The following is a 17,822-nucleotide window of genomic DNA, read 5'->3' on the forward strand; positions in this document are numbered from 1 at the left end:
ATTTACAATCCTTGAATTGTTTGAACCTGACTCTCATTATCTGTCTTCATGGTCTTGAGGGTATTTTGGATATCGTGGAGGTAACTGACGATGAATTCGTCTCTTGCCTCACCGATCTGAACACGGAGTTTTCGAAGCTACAAGAGTGCTTGGTTAAACGGTGCCATTAAGTTTCAACTGTCTTTAAACTTACTACTTCAAGTGCAATTATCAACTCCTTGCAAAATTGTTGGCTTTCTCATCTACAAAAGGCAACTCTGGTATTCAAGGAAACATATAATTAGGTTCCACTCACTACGTCAACTAAAGCAACTGCATCTGGAGCACTTACCAGGGAAAATCGAATAAATAATGACGTAGTACAAGGGGATTTTTTTTCTCACTATTGCCATCCTATGTTCAGTTCCAATTTCGTAGTAGGAGACAGACTCAAAGTCAATAGATTCCTGTCCTTTTCTATAGAAATAGGCTTGGTCAAGTGCTTAAAAAAGAGGTGACCCGAATGATTTCAATGAATTGCTATTTGGTCAGATTGGAACAATTGGATTCGAAAGGAAAGAAAGACTGTGAACGAAGAGGGCCGCCCATGATCGATTGGATTCGGCAAATAAAGTAGAGGGCCCGCCCGCGTCACCACCAGTCCATCGAACCAGCTGTAGATCGCTAACTCTCTTGTCGACGCCCAGAACTTATGTACGAGTTAAGAATGAATTGTTTCCGAGTAGAGAGGGCAGGATAAGGATTCAGTAAGAAGGAGAGTCTACTTATGGAAATGCCATCCTCTCTTTCCTCAGTAACGGAGTGACTAGCTACCCCGACTTTTTATTCCAGTTCCATTCTTACTGGTGCAGGAGTCCCTAACTGCGTCTTCCATGAAGTTTGGGAGACCCCTAACTGCGTCTTCCATGAAGTTCGGGAGACCCCTCACGTGCCGCTGCCCGTGAGACTCGCCTTTGTACACTTTGCGCACCGCTTCGACTAGACCCCGCTACTACCTCGTATCCAAATACCTGCGATCTAGCTCATTCTTTTTTAAGCCCTGCAAGCCTAATAGAACCTTGTTTCCTGGGCCAAGTCAGCCTATAAGTAAGTAGGGCTGAAGACAATTTGTTTGTTAGTTTTTCAATCTTCTTCCTTCTATGCTTAGAGTAAGTGGAAATGACCTCCTTGATCAGCAAGTAAGCGAGCGGTAGTTCAGTCTCCGACAAGTGAGGCCGAATAGCCCCAGGTGTCCTTTTCCTTCTAAACTAGCTGCTCTCGCTTGACTCTTCTAGTGAGCAAGCAAACTGGTCGGGGAACAGGATCGGATCAAAGTAAGGAATGGGAATAGCACTCACTCGTTGAAGGTAAGCCAGAAACAGGGGTTGTCCTCTCCCTTACTTAAGTCCTAGTCCATCTTTTCGTGCCCCAAAGGGGAAGTCAAGCAATAATGAGGGAACTTGACCCACACCTGACGAAAGAGTTTGGTTGCTCGAAGGAAGCAGAAGCAAAACCTGCTTTCTTTCTGTCCCAACCTCCAAGGGTTCCTCCCTGTATGACATAGTCCATTGGATTGGGGCAATGGTACGCACCTATGTTTGGTGTCCCCTCTCTCACTTCCTCGTCAGATCCTGGTCCCAAAGGGCAATACATTGAGTCGGAAAGACGGGGGGCTTTCGTAAATTCCATTCTGTAGCCGAACTAGCCCCTGGATCAGCTCTCATAGTGGGAGAATCAGAGTCAAGTTAGGCGCAAAAGAGGGGGTTGACATCATTCGTCGTGATTGGATCAATCAGACTCCCCCACAGGAAATGCCAAGGGGCGCCCTTTCTCATTATCATCTACCGCCCATTTCTTCATCATCTGCTGCTGCCTTAAGTGCGTAAAGTAGGCTCAGCTTCTTAGGTTTCTAAATATCTTGTAGTAGCCGAAGGTAGTCCAGTCCGCTTGTTAGATTGAATTGAATCTTATATAACCTACGTAGCTAAAGAGAAAATCATAATAGTCTAAGTGGACCTCTCAAAGGTATAAATAAGTAGACATTAGTCTTACTGGTTCGGTCTTTTTCTTTTTTTGTTATGATGCCCACATTTCATACTTCTCAATTCTTATTTATTCAAGGGTTCGTATGTACTGAGTGACTCTAGGTCTATTCAGATGCAGCTTCAAGAGAGCTTTATTCGGCCTTTGTATGACCGTCTTCCCTTCCTGTCTATCTCCTTCGGTCAGGTAGTTCTGCTTCCGATGCCGGAGGAGCAGGGTGGGATAGAAGGGTAGTTTCTGAGTTCGAGATGTCTGAGCTTGGAGGTTCCGCTTCTCTAATGTGATAATAAAGCAACAAGCAACGCCGCTCCCGTGCGCTCATCCCTTGCTTGTTCTTGAGCGCTAGTCATTCATCCCTAGCTGGGTTCTTGGGATATCTTGATTCTCTTTATGATGATGTAAGGGTCGGCAACAATGAATAAGGAATCGATCGGAAGTTCGCGCCAATCGATCTTCTGTAGGAGTAGGAGGTAGCGCGAATCCCCTCTTTCTTCGTTTAGAAGAGTGCTGGACCTCCACAACGTCAAACCATAGAACACAGCTCCTTTCGGTCGAACCCTAGGAAAGACGACTTTACCTTTTTCGTAGATAGTCTGAGTTCGAGCTACTGTAGTCTCCCCCGTTGACCTTCTTTTTTAGATAGAATCCTCAATGAGTGGAAAGGACTCCCAGACTTGCTCCACAGTACTATACCATACAGAGCCGCGCCCTTGTGATATGATAAGAAGAAAAGGGGCCAGGCCGCCCTCTTTTCTTTTCCGCACCAAGCCTTCTTGTAAAATCGGGTGTATAGCTCAGTTGGTAGAGCATTGGGCTTTTAACCTAATGGTCGCAGGTTCAAGTCCTGCTATACCCAAAACAAAAAAAACCACTCTTGTATTCGTAAGGATGCATAGTAGCCTTCAAAGAGCACTCTTTGGCCTTGAGAAAAGCCCCTTTCTCATCAACATCTCGACTTCGCTCGTTGTTTGAGGTCAGTATAAAGGAGATCAGATCTGTCCCGGGAATCGAAGGATACAGAAATATGGAATCGAGCACAGATTATAGGAAACAAGCAAACAGAACAGGTTGGATCCCATCTTTAACTGCACAGAGCAGCAGCCTACTATTGATTGATGATCTTACCTTCCTGAGAGTCGAGGAACAGCAGATGAGATAGCCGAAAGGGGGGACCCCGGGTAATAGGTTTCCTTTTCCGGTTTAGGCTTGAGAGAAATCAGGAACTGAACTGAGCACTCCACAAGTATGGATTGGATTGGATTGTTTCATTCTGATACCAACTTTCATGCTGGAAGATAAGGTTGCCATACTGGGAAAGGGGGAAAGGAAATAGGATCCCCTCTCTTCTCTACAGGAATGAACTTCTCCTCGCCGACCACTGGCACTATACTTAGGTTAGGCGCAATAGGTGACTTAGGTTGGGTTGTCTGGATCAATCCTACAACGAATAGCTCTCTTTCCTTTTAATGGAACACTCACTAGATTCTGCTAAATAAGGATAACTGCAAAGATAAGCCGGGTCATCCGAAAATCAAGGAAATATTTCCTGGATTTTCTGCATGGCATATTTCCTATCATTTCACAACCTACTTTTTTTCTTAGTTAGATACTATAGCACCTTCCCTTCATGGGGAGATGTTTATATACCATCTAAATTCATTCATTCATTCATTACTTACTTGCTCTTCTTTCCCAGTGATCGGAATAGGGATTTCCATGGATTGTAGGCCCTCGATTGTAATGATGGTATCAATGAAAGATGAAATAACATGATACTATTTAAAGCAATGGTTGATAGAGCGAGGTCTAACCTTGATTGGGTAGACCGAGAAGCAAACCACTAAGCAACTGGACTGCAGCCCCGAGAAAACAAGCAGTTCGGAAAAGCAAGTCAGGAATACGGTGGCGATGCAGCAACGATACGCATTCCCGCAAGGGGTAGTGAAAAGCCATTAGGGGGAAGAGATAGGTTTCTTATTCTAAGCCAAATTACTATACCATAAGGAGATTACCATTATGAGATGACACTTGAGAGGGCACTTTAAAGTGATTGAACCCACTTTCCATGTTAGTTTAAGCAACAATATCGCTAGGGACCAAAGTAGTGAAAACGGCAGCTCCATTTTCCAAAACTTTCTGTCTCATAAGACTGTGAAACCACACAATTTGACATTCCCCTTGGGAAATAGGGAAAAACAGGCCCCGGATTCCGATAACTTATGTCTCGCCTAGTGGAAAAGTACACAATTGACTAAGAAGATTGGAAGGTGGTACGAAAATACTCATCGGGTCTTTCGTTCCAGCAGTCATGATATAGCTTCTAGCTTTGACCGCTCTTAAGGTGCCCGCACTCTTGGCTTGAATCGCCGACTTGTGTTTCGGTTTAACCGAAAAGCAGAATCCTATCATTTCACTACTCGACAGAGGCTCCTCATTCATCCATCGGATAGGACGCCCCATCTATGGACCAAGAGAACGAGATATTTACTTTTTTTACATCTGTAACTACATTCTCACATTTCTTTTTTGATCTCATGACTTTTTATGCGATCGGAAAACGAATGAGATCAGAAAGATAGGCGGACGACTTGACCATAAGGTCGGATGTTTCCGTGAGCAGTAAGCAGCGGATCTCCCCTTTTTGGGGGAAAGCTGGTTAAACAAAACTAGGGATAGCTAGCAGGTATTTTCTAAAGGTTCAAAAAGAAGGTATTTCAAAAGGGCTTTGGCAAAGGAGGTTCACCTTGCCTGCTTTCCTTGTCCTCCGTTCATCGATATCCTATACTGGATACCTTTGCCTTTTCCGAGTGGAGGCAGTAGGCTATTCTCGTTCTTAGCTTTATACGCCGAAACATGCCATTGCGTAGGCTCGTAGGCGTAATTCGTATTCGTATTTGTTATTGGCGTACGTAATTTCCTTACTACGTCTATCGCTCGTAGGAATATCTCTAAATAGGAATCGTAGTCCTCGTATGTACATCTTTCGTATTGTGATAAAGCACCTATGCCGCTAGAAATAGTAGCGCCTTAAAGAAGGCGTTCCAGGTTCTTTTTCCCCTGGTTTGTATCAGAGCTGACCACTGATAATAGGCAAAATGAAACATTTGGTGTGTTTTAATTCATTCTCAATCTTGTTTCCCCTTGCGCTCCGAGGGAAATAAAGGGGAAATCACTGATTCATTTGGAGCTGTTTTCTAACTGACTCATTGACATGAGAGATTGGATGCGATGCGCCAGTCACTCGTACTACAGCGGACAAAGGTCACCGGCAAACGACCGTTCCACAATGGAACCTGGCACTACTGTTTGCCCTAAGGGCCGACCCACCTTTTCAGAGAAACAGACACATGACATCACTATATTACGCATTTTCGAGATAAGAAAGTGGAGAATGCACTCTTCCCTTTTTTTTACATTTTAAACTCATGTTCATGGTCTGTTTTATTCCCAATTGTTGCCCGTGTGAAAAGAAAGAAGAGAAATTGGGCCATGTTTCCCGAGAGAGACTGCCTTCTCTCAGGCCAGCAGTCTTATACTTATAGTCGACTGCTCTATGACGATCTGACCTCTTTCCTGGGCTCTGCTTGCTCGTCTACGCTCCGACCAATTCAGTCAAAATCGAAAAAATGATGTTTCCTTGAAAAAGTCTAAGAAATAGTAGTAGTAGTCAAAAAGTGCACTTTTTCCATATATTTCGATTTATAGGGATCCCTATCTTTATCTCTATCCACAGAGATACCTATCTATATATAGAGAGATTTTTCTCAAAATTGATCTAGACTATCCTCTATCCGGATAGATATGTCCCTATGAGCGACTAGGCCGATCTTTTTTTATATGTTTTGGCCACGTCCGTTTCCGCTCCGAAGAGGAAGGTTTGGATCTTTAAATCTTATGCCGTGAGGGATGTGACCTATGTTAGGTCCATAAGATACCACAGCTTTTAGTGTTCTATGATTCACCTCCGAATAATGAGTAGGTAGTTCGATCCTTTTGATTCTTATCTTCCTAGTAAACGGGGATCCGGAGCAATAGGTCGAATTACTATATAAAGAAGACTTTTCTACAAAAGGACGTGCTGAAGCGGACCAGAAAGAAGATGGATTTTGGAATAGAAAGAATTCCTCTTCTAGGTTTCTGCTTCAAGTAGTAAGCAAAGGATCCTACCTGCTAATGGTTGAAGACCTTGGCGGCCTCTAGTTCTTCTATCTAGTTTTTTAGCCTAGCGCGAACGAATAAGCTTAAACAAATGGTTTCTTTGGCAACGGTTTTTTCTAGTTGATTTGTCCTTATATATATTAGCCGTAGTGTAGTTTAATAAACTTGTCACACCCTAGCTAGTCATGCATCAGAGTGTGTGCATCATGTTTAAAATTCCATTTAAATTGAAATGGGGATTGTGAAACCCTCAGAATCATTTCTGAAAATGATCCAAATAAAAATTTCTCCAAAAAGGTCCAAGAAAATGCTCATGTTGCTCTCTGAAAATATTGGACAGAGATAAAAATCAAACCAATATTTTTAAGAGCTCATAGGTATTTATTTTGGGCATTTGGAATTAATGCATAAATATTTGCATTGGAAATATATTAGTTATATATATTAATATATGTCCAAATATTATGCCAAATATAAAGGAGCTCTGGAATAATATATCTAGCTCCTGCAAAAATTGGCATAAGGTAAATAAATGATTTAATATATTATTTAAATCAAAACAAATGTCAGAAAATTATAAAAACAGAAAACAGAAAAAAAGGGGAAAACTTACCTGGCGCCACCACAGGCCCACCAGCCAGCCCACCTGGCCGGCCCAGCCCGGCCACCGCTCCAGCGAGCTGCTTGGCTTGCCAGGCAGGCAGCCAAGGTGCTCGGCGGCGGCACCGCAGCTCGCCACGCAGCTGCACGTCGCCCTGCTTCCCCTCTCGCCGCCCTGCTGGCCTGGACGAGCTCCACGTCGCGCCCCGACCCCCCTGGACACCTCCATTCGCCCCCAGTTCCTCTCCCTCGCGCTCCCACGCCATGGCCGACGCCACCGTCGCCGCACCGCCGACGTAGCCATGCTCCCCGTCGTCTCCACGCCGCGCCACCGTGTCCAGAAGCTCCGCCGTCCTCTACTTCTTCGAGCTAGCCGAGCCCCGAGCGCTCGCGTGCCCCGAAGCCGCCGCACCAACCTCGCCCGAACCGCCATCGCCGGAGATCCCCTTCGCCGTCGCTGCCGCAGCAGCTCGTCCCCGACCACGCCGTCCTTTCCATCAAGACCGCAGTGAGCTGGGCTAACTTCCCCTTCCTCTCTTTCTCTCTCTCGTGCACCACAGCGAGCACACTAAGCTCACCCGCACGCGTCGTCGCGGACCTCTTCGCCGACGTGCTCCCAGCCATCCTCCGGCCACCTCACCTTGTCCATCGCACTCACCACGCCGCGTTGGGGCTAACCATGCACTCCCCGCACCTCACCGCACACTCTAGCCACAAGTTCGTCTTCAACCGAACTCCGGCGGCCGCCAAAGTCGCCGCCGGCGCCAACTCCGGCCACCCCGAGCCCAACCACCACCACCAATAGTCGCGGCTCAACCTCAGCAACACGTAGATGCCTTCCGCCGTCCATTTGGTTGCCGGAATGGCAAAAAGCACTTTCACCGCCGCGTCGGGCTCGCCGGCGGCTAGACGCCGGCGTGTTTGACTCTGACTTTGACCACGGGTGGGCCCCGGTTGACCCCCTCGGTCTATGACATGTGGGGCCCCCTTTGTTAATTAATCCAGTTAGTTTAAATCTAATTTAGTTAAACTAATTGAATACTGACATGCGGGACCCACTGGTTAGTTTGACCTGGACCAGCCCGTTGACCACTGACGTCATCATGACGTAGTGCTGACGCAGTAATTTAATTACTGGAATTATTTTTACACAGGAAATTCCAGAATATTATTTAAACTTCAAAAATTCATAACTTTTATTCTGTAACTCCAAATTGGACAAATTATATATGAAAAATGATCAGAAAAATCCAATCTATCCATCTGTACTATTTTCATGCATGATCAAACAAGTTAAATTGATGTTTTAAGCAGAACAAGGAAAAGCACTTTAAAAGGCCGTATTTGAGTTTGAAATTTGAATCTTTGATTCAAATTTGTTCAAACCCTTCTGGTTTTAGTTGCATTAGCCCAACCCACTCATATTGCCATGTTTCATGCATGCATCATATTGTTGCACATTGTTTGGTGATGGTTGTGTATCGGTGTCCTTTGCGACAGGTTCTGCCTCCGAGGAGTACCGTGATTACCCTAACGAAGAACCGTATCAGTGCATCGAACCATCAGGCAAGCAACCAACCATTTGATCATATCGATACAATCCCATGTTCTCGCTCCTGCTCTCTTTTACTGCATTAAGACAACGCGTTTCAAACTGCTGTGTGCTACGGTAGTTGAACCCATTTCTTCTGCATGACCTGTCATTGCCACAGTAACTAGATGAAACCCACTAGCATGTGTAGGAGTTGATTGAGCCATATGTATGTGTTGTTCCTACCTTGCTATGCCTGCTATGCTTAGAGTCGTGTCAGGTCTGGTTCATCTGGGTGATGGGCTAGAGTGAAATGATTATGTCGGTAATGAGAGTGGTGTGGTGAACACGATTTGGTAAAGGTATCGATGAGAGCCCATGTAGGAGTACATGGTGGGTTGTTTCATTGAAGCCGACCCTAAGCACTGAGATCTGTATGTGTGATTTAAGATACAGCTACTACCATGCATTGGGCCCGAAACCAATGGACCCTCTCGGCTTCTTATTCACCCTAGTTCTCCATCCAGGAGTTGCAAGTAGTTTCTGGAGTGTGTAGTCTACTGGAGGCCGTGGACAGCGCTGACCGTAGGGGTGGGCTGTGATGCGGTAGGTACGTGGCCGGGTGTACCGAATACCCGTTAGGTATCTCGGGAACCCTGTTCACATTGTTCGGGGCTGTATGGGAAACCTCGGCCGGACTCCCTGCGGATGGAACCTGAATAGGCGATAAACCTGGACTGGAGGCTTAGGTGGTTAGGTAGGTCGTGGCCGACACCCACGTTGGGCTTCCGCTTGAAGGTTGCCGAGTACATGTCGTGTAAACGACGGTAAGTGGTGAGAGCGTGTATGAAGAAGTACACCCCTGCAGGGTTAACATGATCTATTCGAATAGCCGCGTCCGCGGTAAAGGACTACTTGGTTTCCTATATAGTTCATAGACAAGTAAATGGAAACTACTAAAAGCCTCAAGATAAGTGTGAGTGCCGAGGATGGCTCTTCCGTAGGAAGGCGGAGGCGGATCCTCGGTAGTGTATTGAAGTGGTGAGTAGTGGACTCGTGTGCGCAAAACCATTTCAAGTTGAGGTACCGTAGGATAGTCTAGCCAAGAGTCAAAGCTGGCTTGCTGCAATAACTCCACCAACCCTTCTTGATAATATGCATGTATGTAGGATCTGATGTAAGTCTTGCTGAGTACCTTTGTACTCATGTTGCTATAATCTACATTTTTACAGAAGACGCTGCAACCCCTTCTGATGGGTTCTACGTAGACGTTGACATCAACGAGTAGGCTAAAGGCCCAGGTGGTGACCCTGAGCTTGTGAAGGACCACATAGTATAGCTAGGCTTTCCAAGCCTCTTTTATTTTACTAGTTGTCTGTACCCAGACAATGTACTTCCGCTGCTGGTTTGTATGACTGTATGACTTGAGTGTTGGGTCGTGAGACCCGTACCTTTGTGTATGTTATGTATGGCTCCCTGAGCCTTAAATAAAGTACTTGTGTCGTAGAGTCATGTTGTGATGCTTCGTTGTATTTGCACATATCGAGCATATTGTGTGTATGATTGAAATGCTTGGTATGTGTGGGATCTGACTATCTAGTTGTTTATCTTTAGTAGCCTCTCTTACCGGGAAATGTCTCCTAGTGTTACCGCTGAGCCATGGTAGCTTGCTACTGCTCTGGAACACTTAGGCTGGCCGGCATGTGTCCTTCTTCGTTCCTGTGTCTGTCCCTTCGGGGAAATGTCACGCTTTGAGTACCGGAGTCCTGTTAGCCCGCTACAACCCGGTTTACCGGAGTCCTGCTAGCCCAGTGCTACAGCCCGGACCCACTTGCTGATGACCGACACGTTCGAAGCTGGGTCATGGATGCCTGTCCCTGTAAGTCTGTGCCACTTTGGGTTTACGACTAGTCATGTCAGCCCGGGCTCCTTATCATATGGATGCTAGCGACACTATCATATACGTGAGCCAAAAGGCGCAAACGGTCCCGGGCAAAGGTAAGGCGACACCCGTGGGGATACCGTGCGTGAGGCCGCAAAGTGATATGAGGTGTTACCGGCTAGATCGATGTGACATCAAGTCGGGGTCCTGACAAAACTGCTCATAGCTCTTATCATTCCTTTATCCATGCATAGACTGGGAATATATTAGCTCTTATCTCTGGCACTTTCTTCTTCTTTATTTGCCGTTGCATTCAATAGCCTATTTGAAGTTAACAAAAGCTTTATTAGCTAGCTCTATGAAATACGTATATCTTCTTGGCTATCTAGGCTATCTCTATAGGCTTTTTCAACCTATAAGCAGACCTTTGTATACACCCTTGTAACTGAACTAGCTATTCACAAAGAAAGGTCTATACCGTACATATACCAACTACGCACCCCTTGTATACTTCTTTTTCCTTCTCCCGTGCTTCAAGTTCTGCCCCGGCTCACTCCTCTTTCCAGCAATCTATGTGGGAAGCACTCGTTCAAAGTAAGTTGAGATTCAAAGCGTTCCCGTAAGCTAGTAAGTCAATCAAAGCTATAACTCTATTTGTTAGTTTCAGGAAACTGGTACATATTTCAAATAATAATAATAATATATATATTATTATTTGGTATTTACCAATTTTAGACTAAGCATAAATTCATTTGGAAAGAAAAGGGAAATCCCCTGAAATAAAGGATTTTGACTACGTTACCCTCAAAAAGAAGAGGAAGACAAACTAGCCAAGAGACAGAAAAAGGTAGAGACCAACCACCGAAACAAGGGAGTAAGGGCTATGGGGATATGGGCCAAGAAAGGTCCAATGTATCGGTCAGCTATACCTAATCCTTCACTCAAAAACGCATCACACCCTTTGTAGGTTCAAGCCGAAGTCAAGCATGATCACCTACTGCAAACTCCAAATATCGTGGTCGGCGTACTTGGTCCTGAACTACTTTTAATCTAGAATAAGTGGAATCTTCTCGGCACTCTCCTTCATCTTCTGTGGCCCCGTTGGTCGGTACGTGCCAACCCCAACAAATCGGGGTACAACAAAGGTTCCCGTAGAGTGCTTCGAAAGGTGCCATTCCGATGCTAGAGTGATAGCAGTTGTTGTAAGCAAACTCGGCTAATGTACCTCTATGCCTATTTAGTAGGCCTGCTCATTGATGCTCTTCGGGCCGATTGTATGGGATGTGTTCTGGTGTACAGTGGAAGATGCAAGGATATCGATTGAAGTTTGATTTGTTGGCCATGGAGTTGGGAGCATATGATGTAGTCCTAGGAGTAGACTGGATGAGGAAATTCCCTATTATTTCAATAAGTCTTTCCGTTGGTTGTAACTAATCACGTACCCGCTGCTGCGGAATTCCTTTTACCTAACCAGGATTGCAGTAAAGATAAACAACGTTGGGCCTGCCTGCTTGTTCAGCACCACCCATTCCCATGGGAATATATGGGTTTTTCGGTCCAGTGGGAGGAGCATTTTCCTTTGAAGGTAATTTTCCCAACCAATAAGTATTGGGCTCCCAAGTAAACAAAGCGAAGGATCAAGTAACCAACATATTGCGGAGCAGCCAAGTAAACCCAGAAATGACTCAAGTAATCCAAGGGCAGAGCAACGTAATCCAACGGAGGGGCTACGTGATCCAACAGAAGAGCTACGTAAACAAGGAACACATGAACCTGCTAAGGATCCACTCCACCTGCCAAGTGGACCAATCACAAGAGCTCGGGCCGAGAAATTCAATGAAGTAATCCATATGCTGATTCAGCAAGCCAAGCATTGGAGTTGGTATTCCAAGTTTCTTGAATAACCTAGCTGTCTGAAACTCGCCAATGGGATTCTGTGTAATCCTCCGGTCTACATGGTGTAGGTAAAGGGCAAAAAAAAGTCGCTAATTAGTGGCACTGAAGTATGCACCCGGCGTGTAAACTTCTTCTTTTTATTTACCAATGTCGCTATCCGACTGATCATCATTTGAGACCACGGAGAACATCAGAGAGAAAGATACGTCACCTAAAAAAAATTGACACCCTGACTTATATGAGTCGGCTAGAAACTCAAGGCCTGGCCTTTTGTGGGAGAATGCTGAGTCCTTCCCAAAATCGCCTGGATCAACGAAAGATCTGGATAACGCTAGGTTGTGATACTGATGTCTGATTTTACACATATACATCTGATAGTGAAGGCCGTGAAGTTTGAACAGCCTCACTTAACCCTGGTTCGGTAACCTTTCTAGCGCCCAGGTATCCATGACCTGTAGGTAGAGGCCCACTTTCCATTGGATACTCCGAATAAAAGAAGAAGTAGTTACCTAATCATGGGTCTATACGTAAGATCTCCTTGCGTAGAGGTTAAGGCCAGACGGATTACTGAAATGTAGTTTGACTAACGTTTCCTCATCGACTGCGAGAGTTTGTGGTGTGTGTTCTCGGACCAAAGAAACCAAACAAGCATACCTTTCCTTTAATGGAGTATCTTGGGTATGGTACTCCCTCTTTATCAGCTCGATGTTCAATCAGCATTCCTTCACGAGGATCTTGACCGGATGTAAGTCAAGATTGCTATTATCTTTTTAAAGAACATAAACTTCAAAGCTTCTAGTCTGTCCCAACTCTTTCGAGCCGCTCTCCCAGTCAATGTTCAAAGGCATCACCATACCATAGAACTTTTGAGCTTGAGAAATGCTTTTCTGGCTTCTTCTCCACACCTTTCTTTAACAACTCAGTTAAAGGCCTGCTGATAGCTCCATACCCCGGTACAAACCTCCTGTAATAACCCCTGCAACCCTCGGAGTTCTCTGACATTGGCTGGTTCTGGCCAAGCTGTCATGCCCTCTACCTTGTTTGTATCAGTAGATACCCCAATTTCATAAATAATGTATTTCCTTTATGAAATTTGGCTCACCCACAAAAAGTTTGTTCTGCCGGAACACTTCCTCTAGCAACTTGAGATGCTCCACCATGGTAGAACTGTACACTAGAATGTCATCGAAAAAGACCAATACCCCTTTCCAACATATCTCTTTAAAAACACTATTCATGAGTTGTTGAAAGGTTGCCGGGGCATCACCTTGAATTCAAAAAGCCGGTCCTTCAGGCTGTTTTGTAGATATCCTCTTCCTTTCATTCTTATTTGGTGATAACCAGCCCTCAAATCTATCTTAGTTCACACCTCATCCAAAAGTGTCGGTCTTCTATGATAGGAATGGGGTATTTGGAAAACATAGTTGCTGCATTTAGTTTTCGATAGTCGAAACACATTCTCCAGGTTCCATCTTTCTTCAACACCAGAGCTGCTTTGGGGCTTGTACTGGGCCTGATTACAGCATTTTGCAACAGCTCCTCTACTATCCTTTCAATCTCTGTTTTCTGGGTGATAGCATTTCATCGGAATACAAATGGTGGCCCACGTTTAGAAAACTTTTTTAGGGTATTCTATTTCAACAGAATAGATCAAACTTTTTATATATTCTATTTCATCTATATAAACTAAACGGCCCACTCAACTTTCTTAATTCATCCAGGAAGTCCTTCCAGGTTTTGGAGGTTACACGGTTTAAGGCCCGGATCGCATAGTTGACTTGATCGCGCCTTTTCCCATATAAAATAAGATCTGCTGCCCGGGAGATGTCTTCATCATCATCCAGGCTAATTCCCCGGCTATTTAGAAGCTCCCTGGCTTTAGATTCCAATATATTGTCCCTTTCTTTCGCTGTCTCTATTCTATTGGTGGACGGTCGTAACTCTAATATAGGGCTTTTAAGCATAAAAATCAGCTGCAATCTAGTTTTTTCACAAAGGCTGGTTGAGGCTCAGACTCAACCATTTGTGCTTTGCAGATGATCTTTTTTTTTCAGCGGTGGTGATCTGAATTCTATCCAAGAGCTTACTAGTATCATGACTCATTTTAATAGAGTGTCTGGGCTTTCAGTTAATGCCAAAAAAGTAAGATCTTCTTCAGTGGTATTTCCTTTTCTTTGAAACAAACTATTTTTGAGTGTGTCTTTAATGAAGGGATTTTACCAGTGAAATACTTATACCCTCCATTCATTTCCTTTTCTTTCCAGGCTAGCTCCCTCTGTAGCTGGTGGTTGATGTAGATGAGTATGGGAAGACAATGGTAGTTTCATTCTAGGTCCCACTAATTGTTGAATAGTTGGTTTGAGTTTTTTTTGGATCCATGCAAGCCATTTCCAGTTGAAGTCATAAGGTACCATCCTGTTCCAGCCAGGAAGACAGCTCTATCTCACAAGTTAGCTGGATCTTTTATTTAAGCCAAAGGCTAGAAAACCTATTTCAAATGAGTTTGGGCTCCGTTAAGTTATCCTCATTTCCTGAGATAAGCGCAGTTCAACAAAACTAAAAGCTAGATATATCGTTGTAAAGTAGAGCTAGACTGCATGATAAGAAGGATTTTAAAATTCCTTCTTTTTTTCTTAAAACGAAAGAAGAAAGAGAGTGGGATGGGATGAAAGTAAATGCAAAGAGTTGATTCGATCAAAGAACCTCGCAGCTTTAGTGCAACAAGCCGATCGAAAGCACTCATCTTTATCGACGAAATGCATTTTTGTCTCTTCCTCACTAAACGCCCGCTTCCTGGCTCCTCCCTCTTTGCCTAGCGGTTAAGTAGATAGTAGGTCCCCCCTGGCCCCGCAACCAAGAGTCACTCGTCGAAAGCTGACCAGGAAGACAATAACTGCTATTTCAAGAAAGCATGGTTGGAGTTCTTCTATTGACGAAGGGAAGAGGACGGTCTTACTTTTCAGAGATACCTGACTTATTAGTGGACTGGTCATGTCATAGCGGAAGGTCAGAGGTGGGAAACAAGGAAACAGAGGAAATGCTTACTGGGACATAGCCTTCGGTACGAGTTGAAGGGAAGAGGTTTGATTGCTAATAAAATGAGTGGAAGAGCTGCTCGGTCAAAGGCATTCTCTCAAGTAGCAAAGGCAAGACGGAAAAGCATGAATGAAGGTTGCTAGGTACCGCTCCGTGGTAACATCTATCGATTCCGCTATCGGGAAAGTCTGGCAAGGGAAATATCTGGCTGAGGAATTAGAGGAACTTTGGTAGCACTCGGGGACGGAATCAATCAAAGAACTTAAGAAATTGCCCATACCGACAGCAGCTCCCGCTTTAGAAAAAACCCTATCTCATCAGGCAGGTATACCTGACCCTTTTTTAGCTAGTTTTGGGAATGCGGTAAGTTAAGTAAGTCAAGCCCTTCTAAGCGAAGAATAGCGGAGAGAAATGGGCAATTGAAGCGTCTTTCTGTCTATCGACGGCAGAGTCTATTGATCCTCCACAATCCGGTAATGCTTTTTCTCAATTCAATGCGGAGCGATATCAATGTACTACCTTTCCTTTATCTCAATTCAAGTCAAGGCAGGCTATCTTTGTTATCAAGAAACAAAGCTGTCTCTAGTGATTGATCCGTTTGCTCTCGCCCTTCGGCTTTGTGGTCACTCAAGGTCCTTGGATTTCATGCTCAATCTAGTTGGAGCAAAAGTCCCTGTGGATAGAATAAAAACCGTTTTTATCTGGGAAGAGCGCCTTTGGAAACCCACTGCTGAAGCCGAATAGGTAGTTAAAGCTGGAATGATGGGGGGCAATCCTGCAGTATGGCTTTAGTGCATAGATTCTCAGGCAGGCTCATCGACTGGTGGAGGAGGGACACTTTACTTATTATCAGAATAGAAAAGACCTGTATGTATACTTTAGGAAGGGGGATCAAAATAGTTATGTTGACAGACATGAACTCCTATAGAAGCAGATGTTCGAGGTCTGGTCCAAAGATACCATGCTTGCTTAAGCCAATCCATAGGTTCAAGCGAAAGAACACTTATTCACAGCAATATCTAGACCTGATGAAGATGACTGCTAGTCAAATAACTAAATCCTTTTGAATTCATTAGTAAACTCTTTTAAGAGTCATTAAAAACGAGCAACACCACGTAGGGCAGCGTCCACGCGAACTAGCCTCTTCCTTAGCAAGTCAGTGGGAGAACGCCATCGGTCAAGAGAAATGGAATCCGTTTGTTGTCATTCAAAGCCGTTTGCATTAAGTGTTGGGATTTAGTTTGTTGTCATTACCCTCAACTTCATTGCCGTCCACCTCTTGTCGTGTTATTGGCTAGAGAAAGACAACCGATTGTACTACTATAGTGTTGAGTACCCCAGTTGCTCCGCGGGTGATTATGCCCTAAATTCTCAGGAGTGGTGGAACGGATTGCTCCTATCTAGGGTTTCCTAGCTTGCTTTCCTAGATTTAGCTTTATCTATCTTTCCGAGATGACCAACTGCTCTTTCTTGCCAATCTACTTTAGATTTATTAATACTTTCATTGCGGGACCTATCCCCGAACAACCATTGCTTTTCTTCCACGGTTTCTTTAGTTTCTTCTTGATTTGATTGAAGTTTAGGGAATTGGATGGACTGGTGTCTTTTGATATTATCCGTCCTACTTATGATCTTCCAATTGAACACACTAGTATTTTATGGATTCTTTCCCCGGTAGTGTAGTCATCTCCAAAAGGGATGATACATATTTATCTGTCCTAGGATGCGCCGTTCGTGATAAGCTTATCCGCTTCCTTTCGCCGGTAGTGTGAATCTTCTCGAAAGCGCACAGCATAGTCCAGTCAGTGTAGCCAGGGCATCATGAACGGATTCCTCAAGAGGAAGGTAGGGCCATATCTATCCAAGAAGAAAGACCTGGTAAACAATTATGCTACTTGACCAATGGATAAAGTATAGATCTCATGGCTGGCTACTATTCAACCCTGGCATTGGGGATCAGGAACGGGGTAAAGTACGGACTTTGGCTAAGGATGGGGATCCGGTTGTGCCGTGCCGGCCCCAGGAATCGGCGAACTACGCTACACGGTCAGATACCTAAGCGAACGGATAAGGGAAAGCCCGCTATATTATATATAGTAATCACCTGCCAAAAGGAAAGCCTGTCCGATAATAATAATAGGTCTATGCGCCGAACAAGCCACGGTATATTAGAGATAGTAAGGAGTTGTATACACGGGGGTATGCATTAATGTCACGCTTTCTGTGTGATAAGAGGTTGCTAGCTAGCAAGTATAGAAACAGGAGATATGCGTAGTTAACAGAAGCAAGGGAATATGCGTGAGTTGATTTGAGAGTTTTTTTTAGTTGCCACCGAAAAAGCAATTTCATCTAAAGGGAAAATGCATTGCATTTTCAAGGGATTGCCAAGCTAGGCTAGGGATCGTCCGCGGGTATCAGGAATATCGTATTTATCTCTTCTAATCTAGATCCCACTTCCCTCCACTTCTTGCCTCACGCCCGTCCTGACTCCACATTAACGACTGTCCTTCCACCCAATTCCCCGCACCCTTGCATCACATCTCCAACCCCTGCCTCCACGCGATCTTCCACAATCGTACCCCCACCTCTGAAGCTTGCCCCCGACGAACCTGTCTGCACCTGCGGGCCCGCGCTTACATCATTGGCATCGCATGATTAAACATCAGCACGCGCACTTCCCTCCGTTTTCAATGCCGA

At 44.7% G+C, this 17,822-nt stretch overlaps 1 non-coding gene across 1 annotated transcript; it reads left to right on the forward strand.

Annotated features, from left to right (window-relative positions):
* Positions 1-2,805: 2,805 nt before the first annotated feature.
* Positions 2,806-2,878, forward strand: TRNAK-UUU (transfer RNA lysine (anticodon UUU)). The gene has a single exon. It is a non-coding gene; the product is annotated as a tRNA-Lys (tRNA).
* Positions 2,879-17,822: the final 14,944 nt, after the last annotated feature.

The sequence above is a fragment of the Triticum aestivum genome, chromosome 6B (genome assembly GCF_018294505.1).
Source record: "Triticum aestivum cultivar Chinese Spring chromosome 6B, IWGSC CS RefSeq v2.1, whole genome shotgun sequence".
In the NCBI taxonomy this organism is placed as follows: domain Eukaryota; kingdom Viridiplantae; phylum Streptophyta; class Magnoliopsida; order Poales; family Poaceae; genus Triticum; species Triticum aestivum.